The sequence below is a fragment of the Crotalus tigris genome, unplaced genomic scaffold (assembly GCF_016545835.1).
Source record: "Crotalus tigris isolate CLP2741 ecotype Arizona unplaced genomic scaffold, ASM1654583v1 scf7180000019068.10715455, whole genome shotgun sequence".
NCBI lineage: Eukaryota > Metazoa > Chordata > Lepidosauria > Squamata > Viperidae > Crotalus > Crotalus tigris.
The window spans coordinates 9,018,796-9,034,794 of NW_024097358.1; the positions used below are offsets into that span (position 1 = coordinate 9,018,796).

Genomic DNA, 15,999 nt, shown 5'->3' on the forward strand with positions numbered 1-15,999 from the left:
CACCTGTTGGATATTCAAGCCATAGAACCTGTTCAACCAGAATACAGAGGTAGGGATTTTACTCCATCCTCTTCGTGGTCCCCAAGACTTCAGGAGGATGGAGGGCAATCCTGAATATCAACCGATAAACAACATACAAAAAATTCAAGATGCAATCCCTCCAGTCCATTCTGGGAGGCATCAGACAGGGCAACTTCCTGGCATCGATAGATCTCACAGAAGCCCACCTTCACATTCCCATTCATCCATCTCACCGCCGGTTTCTACGCTTCTGTTATGGAGGCAAACACTTCCAGTACAGGGCCCTCCCCTTCGGTCTCTCCTCAGCACCCAGGGTGTTACAAAAATACTGGCGGTAGTAGCCGCAAAACTCAAAAAAATCCCAATAAGCGTCCAATGTTATCTGGACGACATCTTGATTCAAGCAACATCCCTCCAGGTGGCTCAGGCGGACGTAAGGACCGTTATCCGCGTCCTTCAGCAGCATGTGTTCTCAGTAAACTTTCAGAAGAGCCACACAGCTCCCTCACCCAGGCTACTGCATCTGGGAGCCATTAAAGACACATCCAACTGCATGGTCTACCTCTCCCAGGAGCGAGTGGTCAGCATCAGGGAACTGGCTCGCCAGGTATATAAACAACACACAGTTCCCCTGGTAACACTATCCCAGTTGTTTGGCAAGATGGTCTCCTGCATAGCCATAGTCCCCTGGACCAGGCTTCATTTGCGGGACCTACAGTGGTTCCTCCTGCCATTCCAACGACAGAATACCAGCACATCAAACCGCCTAGTCCGGGTTCCGGCGCACATTCGCAGGGTGTTCCGTTGGTGGTGCTCTCGGGCAGTGACCAAGGGGTCACCCTTCAAGGAATCAGACAGGGTTACCATTACGACAGATGCCAGCCTGTACGGTTGGGGAGCCCATCTACTCTCTCACTTCGTGCAGGGACGTTGGTCCGCCGCGGAACTGAGGAACAACATCAACTGGCTGGAGCTCAGGGCAATCCATCTAGCCCTACGACACTTCAGACACAGAATCAGGGGCTGCCATGTCCTAGTCCTTACAGACAACGTGGCAGCCAAGGCACACATCAACCGTCAGGGGGGCACCAGGTCCAAAGCCCTCATGATAGAGGCACGACTCGTGTTCACCTGGGTAGAGCCCAGACTGGAGTTGCTAAGGGCGGAACACATATCAGGGGTCAACAACCAGCAAGCGGACTTTCTGAGTCGTGCCAAAGTAGACCCCTCAGAGTGGGGGCTACACCCGGACCTGTTATTACACATCTCCCGCAGGTTTGGTCAACTGATCCTCGACCCGTTCGCATCGTCGGACAATGCTCAAGTTCCCAGATTCTACTCCCGCTATCTCAACCCAGGGGCGGAGGGGATGGACGCATTAAGAGTTCAGTGGCCACAAGGCCTACTTCACGCCTTTCCCCCACTTCCGCTCATACTGGCGGCCATCCGCAAATTGATACACAAGTGAGTGGAGATGATTTTCATGGCACCACACTGGCCACAGAGACCGTGGTTCGCAGACCTGATCTTCCTCAATCACCCCCGTGGAAGATCCCCTCCCACCGAGTGTCCCTACACCAGGGAGCCATCTGTCACCCGGACCCTCAATGGTTGCAATTGACCGTCTGGCACTTGAGCACCGCATAATGATGCAGGAGTTATTCTCTCCTTGTGCCATTACCATGATTCAGGCTGCACGCCGTCCAGCGACCAACCGCATATATGATTCCACTTGGAAAATTTTTTGCGGCAATTTGAAATCTGCAAATTAACCATCCCTCAAATAGTAGACTATCTTTTAGATGGACTGGACAGAGGCCTCACCCCGGCGACTATTCGCAGGCAGGTGGCGGCTCTGTCCACTCTTCTCACGTGTGAGGATTCGGTTCCCTTAGCTCCCCATCCCAGGGCTCGCGCCTTTATGAAGGGTGCGTGTAACACCAGACCCCCAGTGGTACACAGATACCCATCTTGGGAATTGCCATGAGTACTTCACACTCTCATAGGATCGCCATTCGAACCACTGGGGACCGTTTCCTTACGACACCTGTCTCTAAAGGTGGCGTTCCTGATCGCCATCACATCGGCTAGGCGAATTTCTGAGCTGGCCGCACTGTCGGTCAGGAATGACCTCTGCACTTTCCACAGTGATAGGGTGGTCCTTAGGCTAGATCCTTCCTTCATCCCAAAGGTGAACTCTCTGTTTCACAGGGCACAAGAAATTGTTCTCCCAAACTTTTGCCCAAACCTGACACATGACCAGGAGTGGCAGTGGCATACATTGGACGTACGCAGGGCATTGCGACGTTACATAAAACGTACGGAGCCTTTCCGCAAGTCAGAGGTCCTCTTTGTGTCCTTCAGACCGGGCACTCGGGGCGGAAAGTTTCCGCCGGTACCATTGGAAGGTGGATCTGGACCTGTATCGCTGAGACGTACCAAGCCTCGTCTCTGCCGCCTCCAAGTCATTCCACTCGAAGTGCTGCAACCTTGGCAGCATGGGCCACTCAGGCGTCCATCGAGGAAATTTGTAGGGCCGCGACATGGTCCTCACCTTCCCCATTCGTACGGCACTACAAGATCGACCGTTTTGCTTCGGCGGACGCCTCCTTTGGTAGGAGGGTCCTCTAGCAAGTGATCTCCAAGGACACCCTTCCGGCCTTATCTGTCTCCCACCTATCGGGACAGTGAGGCTTTGGTATGTCCCATCAGTGGATTCTCCATCTCCTGTACTGGAGAAGGGGCGTTGGTCTTACCTGAACGCCTTTTCTCAGTACGGAGATGGAGAATCCACACCCACCCTAAGGTCAGTTAGGCCGTTATTAGGGAACTGAGAGCCAATATCTCATCAACCTTCAGCCACTTCGCCCTTGTTAAGAATGGATCCCCTGGCAAGAGGGGGCGTGTCAAATTTGGCTACTTGGTCTCAAGAGCAGGCAGACAGAGAAAACCCATCGGTGGATTCTCCATCTCCGTTCTGAGAAAAGGCGTTCAGGTAAGACCAACGCCCCTTCATGACTGGGGGAATGCTGAGACAAGGGATGGGTTGTTTTTCAATGCCATTATAACTTTGAATGGTCACTGAAAAAGTGGTCGGTAAGTGAGGATAACCTGTAATCTTCAAAAGTAGTTCATAGATACATGCAAAAGTCCCTTGGGTTACTGTTACTCAAGTATAGAATACATGTGCCTTCATGAAAAGTGCATGTATACATGCACTTCAGGCTATCAGTGACAGTAAAAAGAGTTTCTGCTTATGAACATCCAATGGAAATAGTGATAATTAATATAATATCCAGAAAGTGTAGACATTTTGAAATATACTGGTAAAATTTGAAGATACATAGGGAAAGTACTTGCTCTGACCCTTTCTTTTGGGTGAATGAATGAAAGCCAATATATTGCTTCTGCCACAGTCATTCTGTTTCTATTTGCAGACCTTTGTATTTTCTGATCTTCTCCAGTTCTTTCTCTACTATTCTGCTGTCTCCAGGTACTGCCACATCCACTATCTAGACATTTTTGTCTTTTTTATCAACAGTTGTTAAGTCTGGGATGTTATATGGCCCATCTATTTGAATTATAAAATCCCAGAGCAATTTAACTTCTTCATTTTCTAAGACTTTCTCTATTTTATGGTCCCATCAGTTCTTGCTTGCAGACAATGATATTTCTTGCACATCTTCCATTGCACCACTGTCATGCTTGTAGTTAGTCTGTGCAATCTTCTTGCAGCAGTTAACCAGGCGATCCATTCTTCTTCAGCTTCTTTGCATAGGCAATATTTGCTGTCTATGCTGTCTTTGTATGTATGTGTATGCATTTGTTCTTAAAGTTTGCTCTTATGCAGCCAGAATTAGCTCCTCTGTCACTTTCTTCCACTTTCCTGCTCTTAGTCATTGCCAAGTCTTGTTATTATCTGTTTTCCCTGCTATTTGTTTAATGTATTGGCCATATAATACTTTGTCTTCTGATGCTTCCATTCCGTTCTTCATTTAGTCTTTCTTGTAGACCAGTTTAGTCTCTCCAGGAGTCAGTAAGGCTTCCTGGTATACTGACTTCAGTGCATCTTCTTTACTGTCCAGATATTCTTCCAATGTTCTTTTTTCTTCTTCAACCATTTGATATACTTGCAACATAGATACCTACCTAATTTCCTTCATAGATAGAGTCTGCCTATGTTGCTGTGAGGATGAAGGGCATGATTCATTGTCATTATTTTTCTGATCTTCCTATCCATGGCTTTTAGTTTTGCTTGAGTCCATTCTATTATTCCAGCTATGTATCTAATGACTGGAATTGCCCAGGTGTTGATTGCCTTGGTGGTATTTCCTTCATTTCTTTTGGACTTTAAGATCATCTTCATTTTCTTGATATATTCATTTCTAACCTTTTCTTGACTTCAGTGTGCTTGATGTTGTCAGCTTGAAGGATGCCCAGGTATTTATAGTGATTATTTTCATCCAGACTCTTGATGTTATTACCATAGTAGGACATCTTGATTCCTTCAGTTTTCACTATTTTTCCTGTTAGATGGTGAGCGTGGCACAGTCGTTCAGTACAAATTCCATTGCAATGTCTTGGCTGCATATACAGATAGTGTTGAGCGGCAGTTCTATTTCAGATGATGTTCAGATGATGTCATCCATGTAAAGGAGGTGTGATAGTCTGGCAGATGTTTTTGATTTTTAATAGCCATGGTCTGAATTAGATAATAATGATGATGCCCAATAATCTTTCAGAAAACAGAACATCTCAGTCCAAGCTGTATATATCATATACTTTATAGTACTTGTTTCTCACTCCCATTGCTATATGCTTCTTTTCCTAATCCTTAAATGCAGATGCTATATGAATGTCGGTCCTTGGATTATGGTTTAGCACATGGTTTCCTAAATGATGGGTTGTGAATCCCAAAAAGTCACAAATTGTAAGGGGGGAATAGTAGTTGTTTAGACTTTAGTTACTAAGCTTAAATATTTGACTGCTTTCTGAAGAACTTCCAGTAATATTTTTAATTAGTATTAGTATTCTATAATAATTAGTATTTGTTATAGAATATTATTTTGAAATGAACTTGGAAAAAAATGTGCATAGCTAATTTAAAAACTGAATTCAATTTATTCATGTCTGCTGTTGATTGTTTCTATAATTTGCCCTGACTACTGGGTTCTTTATGGATTGGGATTAATAAAAATCTCATATATGCGGACTATTGCACCTGACATCTATTGATCATGTGATAAACTATTATTGAATGTTAGTGATCCATTGACATTACCACCAGTTATTGAGTTTGCTTCTTTTGAATTTATTTTTGTGTGTTCAGTTTAATGTATTCATAGCCTTTGGAATCTGTACAAGTCTGTTATGTTCATTTTTATTTTTCCGTAAAGTTGTACAGTTTTTACATTTTTTAATTCAATATCAAGATGAAAATACGGCTGCCCAAAATAAATGATATATATTTCATATCAAGTTATTACTTTGAATCATGGTGGAATTTTTTTAACAAATAATTCAACTTTTGAAGGGTCTTAATATCACAAAGTTTGAGAATCCTTTACTTAGTATTTTATGTAAACTTGCAGTTGTAGTTTTTATATACAAACAATGGCTTACTATAATGTATGATTCTTTGGAATCATATCTAAAAGGATGAAGGAAATATTTGCTATTTCATGAATATCTGAAATAATCTGAATTGTTGCATTAGATCAGTGGTTCTTAACCTTTTTGAACGAATCGCCCTCTTGAGCCAATGAGGAAGTTGTCGTGGCCCCCCTCCCCCAACATAACCTCTCAATCACAACATAGGAAATAATTCAATTTAATGCAACCACTTTTTTTGTTTTCTTTAAGATTGTTATCAGGACATATCAATGCAAATAATTTATTTCCAGTCTTTTTCCTATATCTCAACTGTTTGAAAAATTTTGGTGCCACCCATCACTTTATTCCCAAACTTTGTGATACATGTATTTCATTATTATATTATTTATTCAAGACACTTAAATGTAATGACCACTGAAAACAAAATTCAGTTGCAAGAAAATGAAATGCCTGAAAAGAAAAACAGTAATATTTAATGATTGAATTACAAGTGAAATTTAAGACGCAAAAAGAAATATAAAAAGGATAGAGGCTGCTGCGCAACGCATATGAAGATAAGCGATGCGTATTCACATATGTACGGCGTTCTGTACTGAAGCTAGCTGGAGGAACATTTGAAAACACATTTCAATCGACTAATAGCGAGCGATCTGATGTTTTTGTACGACAGATATGCAGCGATTCACTGTACGAAAAAGTCTCAAAGGTGTCCCCAAAACTTCTTGCTCCATCGCCCCCATATCGCCCCTTTTGTTCCTTCGCCCCCACATTGCCCCTTTTTGTTCCATCGCCCCCCTGAAAAATGAAATCGCCCCCTGGGGGGCAATATCACCCAGGTTAAGAACCACTGCATTAGATAACAATGCTGCAAATTAAGTAAAACAGAAGAGAAAAAAGCTTCAGACACTTGGTGGTGCTGGTGGGAAATGTAAGTTCCTGCCCTAAGGAATCTTATAATTCATTTATGTTAGTGTACTGAACTGTTAGCATTTCTAATAGTAAATCTACCACTTCAAAAGTAAAAGTTTTTTTAAATTGTTAAATTCTTTGTCAACAAATTATATTATAGAGGTATAGAGAGACCAATGGCTGAAGGTAAAAACAGAGTTTGTAGTTTTATTTATTGGAATAGTTAGGATTTGCAAAATGTATAACACTGGTATTGTGATGTTATAGTATGGTATTGTGATGCTATAGTAGGTTAGCCGGCACAGCATTTATAATTGTGTGGCACATCTGGAGGTGATTTTTTTTTTTTTTTAAGACCGGCATTGCACAGATGAAGGAACATCTAAAATCTATGTAGTTGAGACAAAAAGCACTTACTTTTCATGTGATGTTCCAGCATTTAGGAGATTGTGCAGACAAGTATGCTAGGTGGAAGACTATTGAATTTACTTCAATCCAGTGCCCTTCCCACAATTCCCAACATAGGAAAAATTTAGTGCAAAACATCTGGAAATTTTTAGACTGGAAAAGGCTGTATTGGCCTACAGAGAGCTGCATAAGATCTGTTGTTATTGCTTTAAATTATGGAGTTCTCTACTATTGGAAGTTTCTAGATCTCAAGAAAATTCTCTACCTGTAAAACTGAATATTCTGGCTGAATATTCAACTCCCTGAAAATGGACACATTTTAGTTCCGTGTGTTGTATATAAATCTGCTTGTTTCTGTGGTGTCCACGTAGCTATTATGTATTGTTTTTTGTGCATTTGGCCTACCTCAGTAATTCAACATACTTCAGCATAGTTAGAAAGAGATGTTCCTTTTTTTATGCAACTATAATTGAAAATCCCAGAGATCTGTTATTAAAATGAATGGGGCAGAGTCAGCGATTGAGTCCTGCAGATGTTTTTAGAGAAACTATGCAATGTAATATTTAATAAATTGCCAAATAGCAATTTAATTTGGAAGATTGCAATTTAATGAAACCCCCATTTTTTGACTACTTGATAGTTAGTAATTTGTAACGCCTATGAAGAACTTTCACAATCTCTTTGATCCTATCATCTGTTTTATTTTGTTTGGTTTCTTTTCTTCCCAGCAAAAGATAAGGCCAATAGATTCTGAAAAGATTGAGAAATATGCCCCATTATTAAGAAAGACTTGTGATAAGTGTTTTGGCATACAGTTTTAAAGTATTATATTGTGAATATCACCGACACAATTTTGTTCTTAACAACATGTTTTAGAGTCACTCTTATCAACCTTTGAATATTTTAATAGTTTTCATGGCTCTTAATTCCACAGATTTTCCGGAGTATACAGCTGATTGCTAGTACTCCTGCATTGATTGATCATTTTCTATTTAACCGTCGGGCCATTTATTTTCCCGTCTGTGTCGGGTGCACGCGCCTTTTTAACTTGCTTTGGTAGCTGTCTGGCTCGCGCGCAAGCCAGGTTTTCAGCTGCAACACTACAGTTTAACCTCGTAGTGCGCACGGGAAACCGGCGGTGGCGCTACCACCTCCGTTTTTGTGTTTCGTCCCCTCCCCTCCTTTTTGCTTTCCCTTCCCCCTGCCTTGCCTGCCCGGTGCATTCTCCGATTAAAGGGAGGAGGAGGAGGAGGAGGGCAGAGCAGAGAACGAGCTCAGCCGCCATTTTCCCCCCGAACATTATCTAGCAGCAGAAAAACAGCAGTAGCGCCACCTCCGCGGTCGCTGCGGCTGCCTTCTGCCGTACGCGGGTGGAGGGTCGGGTACGAAGGCAAAAAGGGGGTGGCGAAGGCGGAGAGGAGGAAACGCCGCAGAGACTGTTGCACATTGTGCCCCACTTCGAAGAAGAGCGGGAGACCCTCCTTTGCAGTAGGAGGAGGAGGAGGCACCGCAACAGCCGCCGTCGCCGCCACTGGGGGGAGAAAGCCAGGAGCACCTTCCCCCCCCATCGCTGCCGCCGCCTCTCCCTCCTCTTGGGTGCGTGGGGTGGGGGCGGTTGCAAAAGAGAAAGCAACCTTCCCGCCCCCCCCCGAGTCCTTTCCTTCCCCAGCCCTTTTCCTGCCCGCCCGCCCTCCTTGCCCGCAGAAGAGCAGGGAGCAGGCGGGCAGGGAAAGGGGGAGCTGGGGCTGGAAGGAAGGGGGAGAAAGGGAGCGACCGAGAGAGAACAGTAACGGCAAGAAGACGATTTGTGGTTTCGGGAGCGAGGGAAGAAGACTCTGCTTCTCGCATTCGCCTTGTTTGCAAACTGCGCCCTTTTTGTTATTACTACATATATATATTTTTTGCGTCGGGCCGGATCCGCCCGGACTCTGCTCTCAGCTCCGTCACGTGGTAGGTGTCGCTGCCTGCTTGCTTTGCTTTTGCCTGCTTTACTCGATTGCTTGCTTGGCTTTCCCGTTGCCCTTGCTCGGCCCTTCTGTCGCTGTCTTTGTTAGCGCTACTGGCTGCCTGTACCCCGTACGAGCCGCAGCGGCCAGAAAACAACTTGTATGACCCTTATTCCTTCCCTTCCCCCCTGATTTCTATTTGCGACTCGCTTGTCTTTTAATTTCTGGTTGTAAGGTGTGCATTTTTTTTGCGGAGAGATTTTTCTTTTTTAAAAAGACGTAATCATGATGAAACTTCCTTGCCCGGTTTTTTATTTTCCATTCGAAGTGTAAGGCATTGCCACGTTCTTAATTCTTCCTGATATTAATTTTTTTCTTGCTACTTTCCCGTTCTTACCTGTTATGTGTTTGCAACACTCTCAGGCGTTTGCGCTGTCCTGCAACTACAATGCGATCTCTTCTCTACCTTTGGAAAGCCATAAAGCTGTGTAGTAATCGCGCTTTTATAAGGTTACAAAAGAGCTTTTAGTTTCCCTTAACAGTTAAATGTGGGACGGGGATGGGGGAGGGAGGGAATAAGCACTGCAGCCGGTCGTCTGCTAGGGCGTGGGGAAGAGAGGGAACTGGAAAAGATTGACTTTGTTTAATGTTTGGAATAGATGCGACCACTCCCGCTGTCCATTTTACAATAGCACTTGCAAAGTACTTTCCTCAATCAATGCAACACGACGTCTTGTATAACGGGCCTGTCCCTCACTTGCTGTTGTTAATGTTATTGTTAAAGTGGCATTGAAAAATTAGCCATGTATGTGCGCGCATATGCGAAGTATTGCGGTTCCAATGCAAATGGGGGGAGGGGAAGAAGAAAAGCTGGTTTCTTATGGCGCCACTTTAACTTGAAGGCTTCGCTCTTCTGTTAATGCAGAAAGCTTCCCAATTGGAAGATGTTTATTTTCTTTGTATTAGACGCTTCTTGCTCTGTTTGCCTCCTCTCTCATAAACATGCACCTTTCAAAATTTACTTCTCGCTAACATTCGAACTCCGGCGTTCCCAAAGTTCCATCACATCCGTTCAAACCTACCCCCAATTTCCATTCTCAAACATCTTATGTGTGTGAGCGCGCCCGTGAGCGCGCCTGTATTGGAGATTTTGTCGTCACGTGGCTGGTTGGCAGTCATTTTTGTGTGCGCCTTGTGGAGAATGCATGCTGTATCCTTGTCGCTATAGCTTTTACAATCGACAATGAATTTGCTTCTTTTTCCTTCTCTTCTCTCATGGCTCTTTCTAAAGTAACTTATACGTTATTATGGGGCTTATTTATTTGTTATAACCAACCAACCTAAATTGAACACTTGTTTTGCTTAATGTCTATTGTGTGAGATTTTCCTTTTTATTGTAATAGAATTTGAAATTACTGTTTGGGGTATAGATTTGGATCAATGTAATAAGTAGTATAGAAGGGTGTGCTAGGATGTTGGTTCTTAATGACATTTTATTATCAAGTATATATTTATACTTACGAACATGCATTTTTCCTCCTTAGAGTTATAGTTGTCTAGCTTTCTCTAGTGAATTTCCCTAGTTAAACATGTGCTGTCTTTACCACCAATAATTTAGAATTGATGGCACTGTTTTTGTTCTTAAGACAAACTAGCAAATATAATTCTCAGTTTTTTCCTAGAATGGAAAATTCTGCCTCACTATTTGATCTTTTAGATCAGTTCAGAAAAGAGATACAGTTGTTAAAAGAAGATGAAACTTTGTTTGGAAGAGAAGTTGGCATTTTAAATCCTTTGATTTAAAACCTCTTCAGTGTTACATAATTGTTTGCTGCCACTTTAAAATATGAGTATATTAACTTGATATTTGTATTCTAACCACTAGAAAATAGTTTCCCTTTCTCTCTTGCGATTGTATGATGGCTCATACTTACTCTGCCTATGATGCATAATTCTAAAAATAAATCAGGTTAAAAAACTTTTTTTGCAGGAGTTAAATGTTGTAAAAATAGTACTTCTGGTTGTCATAAACTCTAGAAGCTATTGGAAACTACTTGAATTGTATGAATTGTTTAACCTATACATGGAAAACAATCTTTAGAAAGGTAGTGTTATTGCACAAGGGGATTCAAAAATAAAAACTTCACTTCTTCTAATCAAGTTGCTGTCTTTGCACTTTATAGTAAAGTATGTTTAACTTGAATAAAATACAGTAAGTACATTGGGTTCATATTTTAACCAAATGTGACTTCTAAGTAAAGTTACATAGGATTCCGCTATATAACTGCCTAGTGTTTGTGAATGATGATTCTTAATACTAGATATGTTAAACCTGTTTGATTCATTTGTAAAACATAACTCACATTGGAGTCAATTCTTTAACACAGTGAAACAAGTAATTATACATATGGCTGGTTATGCAATTGAGTAATTTGTGAATAAGATCCTATTTTCTCAAATGTGGTATACTTCACAAAAGTATACATATTTCTTTAAAGTTACCACAGTGCTGGAATTTCTGAATGTCATTTTTAAAATAAACATAATTCTGTTTCAAGGAATCACTCTTTATTAACATCTAAAATGTAAGATTATCCTTATTTGCAGCATCATTTTATTGTCATGGTTAAGATGCTGGACTAGGAAAAGGGAAACAGGTTTTAGTCCATCCTCAGTTACAAACGCTCATTGAGTGACTTCGGGCTAGTCATTCTCTGATCACCTATCTCATAGGTGGGGAGAATATAGAAGGAAGAACTATATATACTACGTGTATCTGTAACGGCACAATAAGGAAAACAAATTGGGGAAACATCCTTTCTGGGATGGCTTAGTGAAGATAAAGCTAAGCTGTAGAATGGCTAAGTGGTAAATACACCTGTTGGTTCATCAACAGCTGTGGGAAATGCACTGGCTTATCATGGAATAGCATAATATTTATACCTATTTGCAACTGATGGGTTGACTGTACTCATAACACTAAGATAGACAAACCAAACCTAACAGTTCAATCTCTTCATTTCCTCTTTCAGTGGGGTAGGAAGGTTGTTTGATCAGCATTTGGTTCATGCTAGCTTTCTAATCAGTGGTCCTCATCACTTCCAGCATAGTTGTTGGAATGTTCAGTATTCTTTTGAATTGGTCTTCCTTACTCCTTTGAATGCTTTGGGCTGCAGTTCTCATAATCACAAGTGAGATTTTGCTGCCAGGAATAAGTAAACTTTATCCACATTCATTGATGCTAGGACAACCAGATGTATTGTGTATTTGAAGTTTATTTTTTGTTTATTATTTTCATCTGTATACAGCTGTAGCTACCTCAAATCATTTTGATGATGTAAAATAGAAATAAGGTTTAAAAGCAATATATTTGTAGAAAAATCTGTTGGAGGGCAGCTGCTGTGTTTTATTTGTTTTGCAGATGTATTGAATGATGCTCCCCATAATTCTCTGATAGTGTAGCTTTTAGGTTTTATCCATGCTGGCTGGGAATTGTAATCTTCAGATAGGGAAGCTGATTATTTCATTTGGATGTCTTTTATGTTAGATATTTTGCTCATAATTACAATGGAAATGTTAAAGCATAGTTTACTTGATGCTGTGAATTTCTTTACTACTCAGTATAAAGATATTTTGTTTACTTATAAGTTAAGGACAGAGAGCTCTTATTAGTTTTTTAAGGGCATAGGTTAAAAAGCTTATAAAAAAGACTTACAAAAGAAAATTATACAAATCATATTGTTATCTGATTTTTACCCCAAATGAGTTCATTGAATCAAGATTTGAAAACATATTGAAGATACTGCTCTAATAATTTATATCACATTAACAAAGATAGGTCAAAGTGCAGGAAAAAAAATAGCTGCAAAATTATACAGAAATATTCATGAAATTCTATTATCTTTGTTCAACTGCTGTTTCCATTTTTCTTATTTTATAAGAAGTTGATTTAATCATAAGTGTCATATGAATTTAATCAGAATACCAAAGATTTCCTATTTTTGCTATGTTAACAGATTCTGTTTTTTTAAATAAAATACACTTCTAAAGCATTGATTAAAATGTGAAAATAATCATGTTTTTTCATATATTGTTTTAAAGTTCTGAGTTTTAATTAACAGTTGTCATAAAACCAAAAAACACTGATGGTGGATTCTGACATTTCTTGATTATTGACGTTATGTTTGTAAATGTTATGTAAACCAAGTAACTTTTTAGCAGCTAAGTGCTGTACTGAAAATAAATTATCTCCATGGGCTACAATGATAGAAATATTAAATTACAAATATTAAATATTGGCATTTTGCCATTAATCTGGTGTAATTTGGGGGAGAGAAGTTTTTAAGGGCTGGAATTTTGCAGATTGCTGCATAGGAAATGATAGAATCTGTTTAAAAGATATGTTTGGGGGAAAAAGTTCTGGGATATTGATTTCTCTGATAATTTATCTATTAAAATAGATCTGATTTGAAATGTGACATCATTTTGAGGTTTTACCTGTCTATCGGTATTAACCAAAATGTTTGTCCAAATGAAAGCAACCGGTTGAATTTAAACCACATTTAGTAGTAGAGAACCTTGAACATAATTTTGCACTTATTGGAATCCTATAAGTTTAGGATTGTTGGCCATATTTATACCCAAATAACTTTCATACTTAACAGCTACTATAGCTAATACAGAATATTCTTTTGTGTCTGATATACTAATATTCTGCATTCCCAGAACAATGGATCTGAATAACAAATTTATATATGAATGAATATTTCTGGCTTTTAGCTTTTATTGTACAACTCAGTCTTTTGTTACTGGAATAGCATTACGGTTAGACCAACAAATTACCTAAGAGAATTTACTAAATTTTGTTAAAACAAACAAATGTCTATGTGATATTTCATATATAGATTATCTGTACTAATAGTTTTTGGCTTCTTAATATAGGATATGCCACAAAAAATATATCAGTTAAAATTTGGCAGTAAATCAGAAAAAAAGTTAAAATACAACATTTTATTTTAAAAATATAATAATTGCAAGAGATGATAAAAGTAATAAATTATAAAATGGTAGTAACCAGTATTTTCATGATTGCCTTATTTTTTCTTAAGATGGCCAGTATATTAATTATTTTACATGGGATAGGCTGATACAGCTGTCAGAAAATTGTTATTAACTGACTACTTCTCAAAGTAGTTAAATCAGTTAAGCATAATTACATTCTTGAATTATTGTCTTACAACTCTACAGTATATATGAAGCTGATTATTTACCTTGCTGTATTTTTGTAAAAAAGATATTTTGGTAGTATTAATGCTTGCATGTGTGTATGTGTTCAGGTATAAAAATTTTAAAAGAAAAAGTTTTTTATATCCTGATTGGCAAAATGATATCTAAAGTGAGATCTGGAGCTGTATCCCACTCTAAAACATTAGATATGCAATTTGAAATGCTCATAAACCTTACCTTTGTTCCTAAATAACCTCTGGCATAGACTGTCTTTAAAGGTAAGGTATACCAGTAGCAGTCTGTTCAGAATAGTATACTGCAGTGATTTAGTAAACTCTTTGGAGGCAATAATTCCTGAGAATTACGGTGTTATACCAAAGATTTTTTTCTAACTATTGGTATGTTTCTTTGCTATCTAATTTATTTCCCCAAACTATATCATTTTAAAAATGAAATTGGAACTTCATCCTTATTTTCAGTATTGCCTGTAGGGATTTAATTGAAGTATGTGCCTTTGTTATCCAAAGGACTGAAAAGCTGTAGTAGTAAGCAATGTCCTAGGGATGTTCACAGCCTTGTCTTCTGATAAAAGTTTCTGTGACTAGCAAAACCTGTCAGGACAAGTATTTTTGTGGGGCCGCTTAAAATATGTTATCAAAATTTTAAATGTGCCCACAGGTCAAAAAAATTACCCATTCTTAGTGGTAGCCACATCTTACTAGATAGATCTTAAACATCTATAATAATTTTTCTTAGCTTTGCTGACCTCAGTTTCAAAATCTACTAAAAAGTCTGACTGCTTGTAGCATATAAAAAGAGATATGTAGTTCAATGAAGGAAGGCTTTAATGTTATTTTTTAAACATCAAATGAAACTTTCTATAACCAGACCATTCTTTCTCTCCCTCCCTCTCTTTTAAATTCATTTAACTGTATTACTAGTAGTTGGGTTTGTTTGAATTCAATAACATTTGCTGCTGTTTGTAAGCTGTCTTGAAAGAAGTTATTTTGAAGAGAGGGAAATAAATTGTGTAATTAATAAAATGACTTGTTTGCTTTAACCAAATAATTTACTGCTCAATAAATTCACTAAAGCTTTAATTGTTTTTCCTCCTGTGAAACACTGTTTTTTTTTTTCAGCTGCATATCTGGAAATATTTAATGCTGAAGCATTTAGCCAGAGCTGTCTGCTTCCAAGGGGGACACTGTTTAAAAGGGGCAATGTGGACCATCCTTGGTTTTTGGCCTCTTTTCTATTAAGTTTTCAAATGCAGTATTTTTTTCTGTGTTGTGGATGGTGTTAGGGAAAGCATATGAGAAAAATGTGCATTGATGAAAGTAAAGTCATATACCATGATGCAAATAGTTTCTTCAGGATTGTAGACTTCTGTAGCCTCAGAATGAAAAATGACTTATTTATATGACTACTTATTAATGTTACATCATGATTTCTGTGTAGATGAATGAAACAAAAATAGATCAATGTTAGTCTTTAATTTTAACATATTTGCATTAAATATTTTGTAGTGCTTGTTAGCAATTGGAGACTTTGATGTGTTTCTGTTCAAAAAGTTAAAAGCAGATGGAAACTTAAACAGTGGCTAAGAGTAGGAGCTAGGAGCCAGGGTTTGAGGCGTCTTTGATTTCTGAATAGGGACAGATTGGTTATATGGATATTTCTTTTTTTCCTCCTCAGATTTTATCTTCAGATAGGTAAGGGAAATTGTGAAAAAGTAATAGCTCGAAGTTGTCCACTGAATGAGGATTTGTGCCTGGCTCTCTGTTCATACTATTGAAACCAATGTAGCTTATTGTCCATTTATTGGTATGTTCATACTGCTGAAACCAGTGTAGCTTATTGTCCATTTATTGGTCGA

General features: G+C 39.2%; 1 protein-coding gene across 6 annotated transcripts in view; it reads left to right on the plus strand.

Moving 5' to 3' along the window:
- The window catches only part of KANSL1 (KAT8 regulatory NSL complex subunit 1), a 186,090-nt gene that overhangs the window by 14,177 nt on the left and 155,914 nt on the right, over window positions 1-15,999 (plus strand). For 2 of the 6 annotated variants that reach the window (XM_039359026.1, XM_039359031.1), the window contains exon 1: window positions 8,197-8,901. The exons of 2 other annotated variants lie outside the window; for them this stretch is intronic. The gene's annotated coding sequence lies outside the window, so the exon portion shown is untranslated. Of the gene's footprint in view, window positions 1-8,195; window positions 8,902-15,999 lie in introns of those variants that run through there. 2 more of the 6 variants (XM_039359030.1, XM_039359029.1) reach the window with 2 other exon arrangements.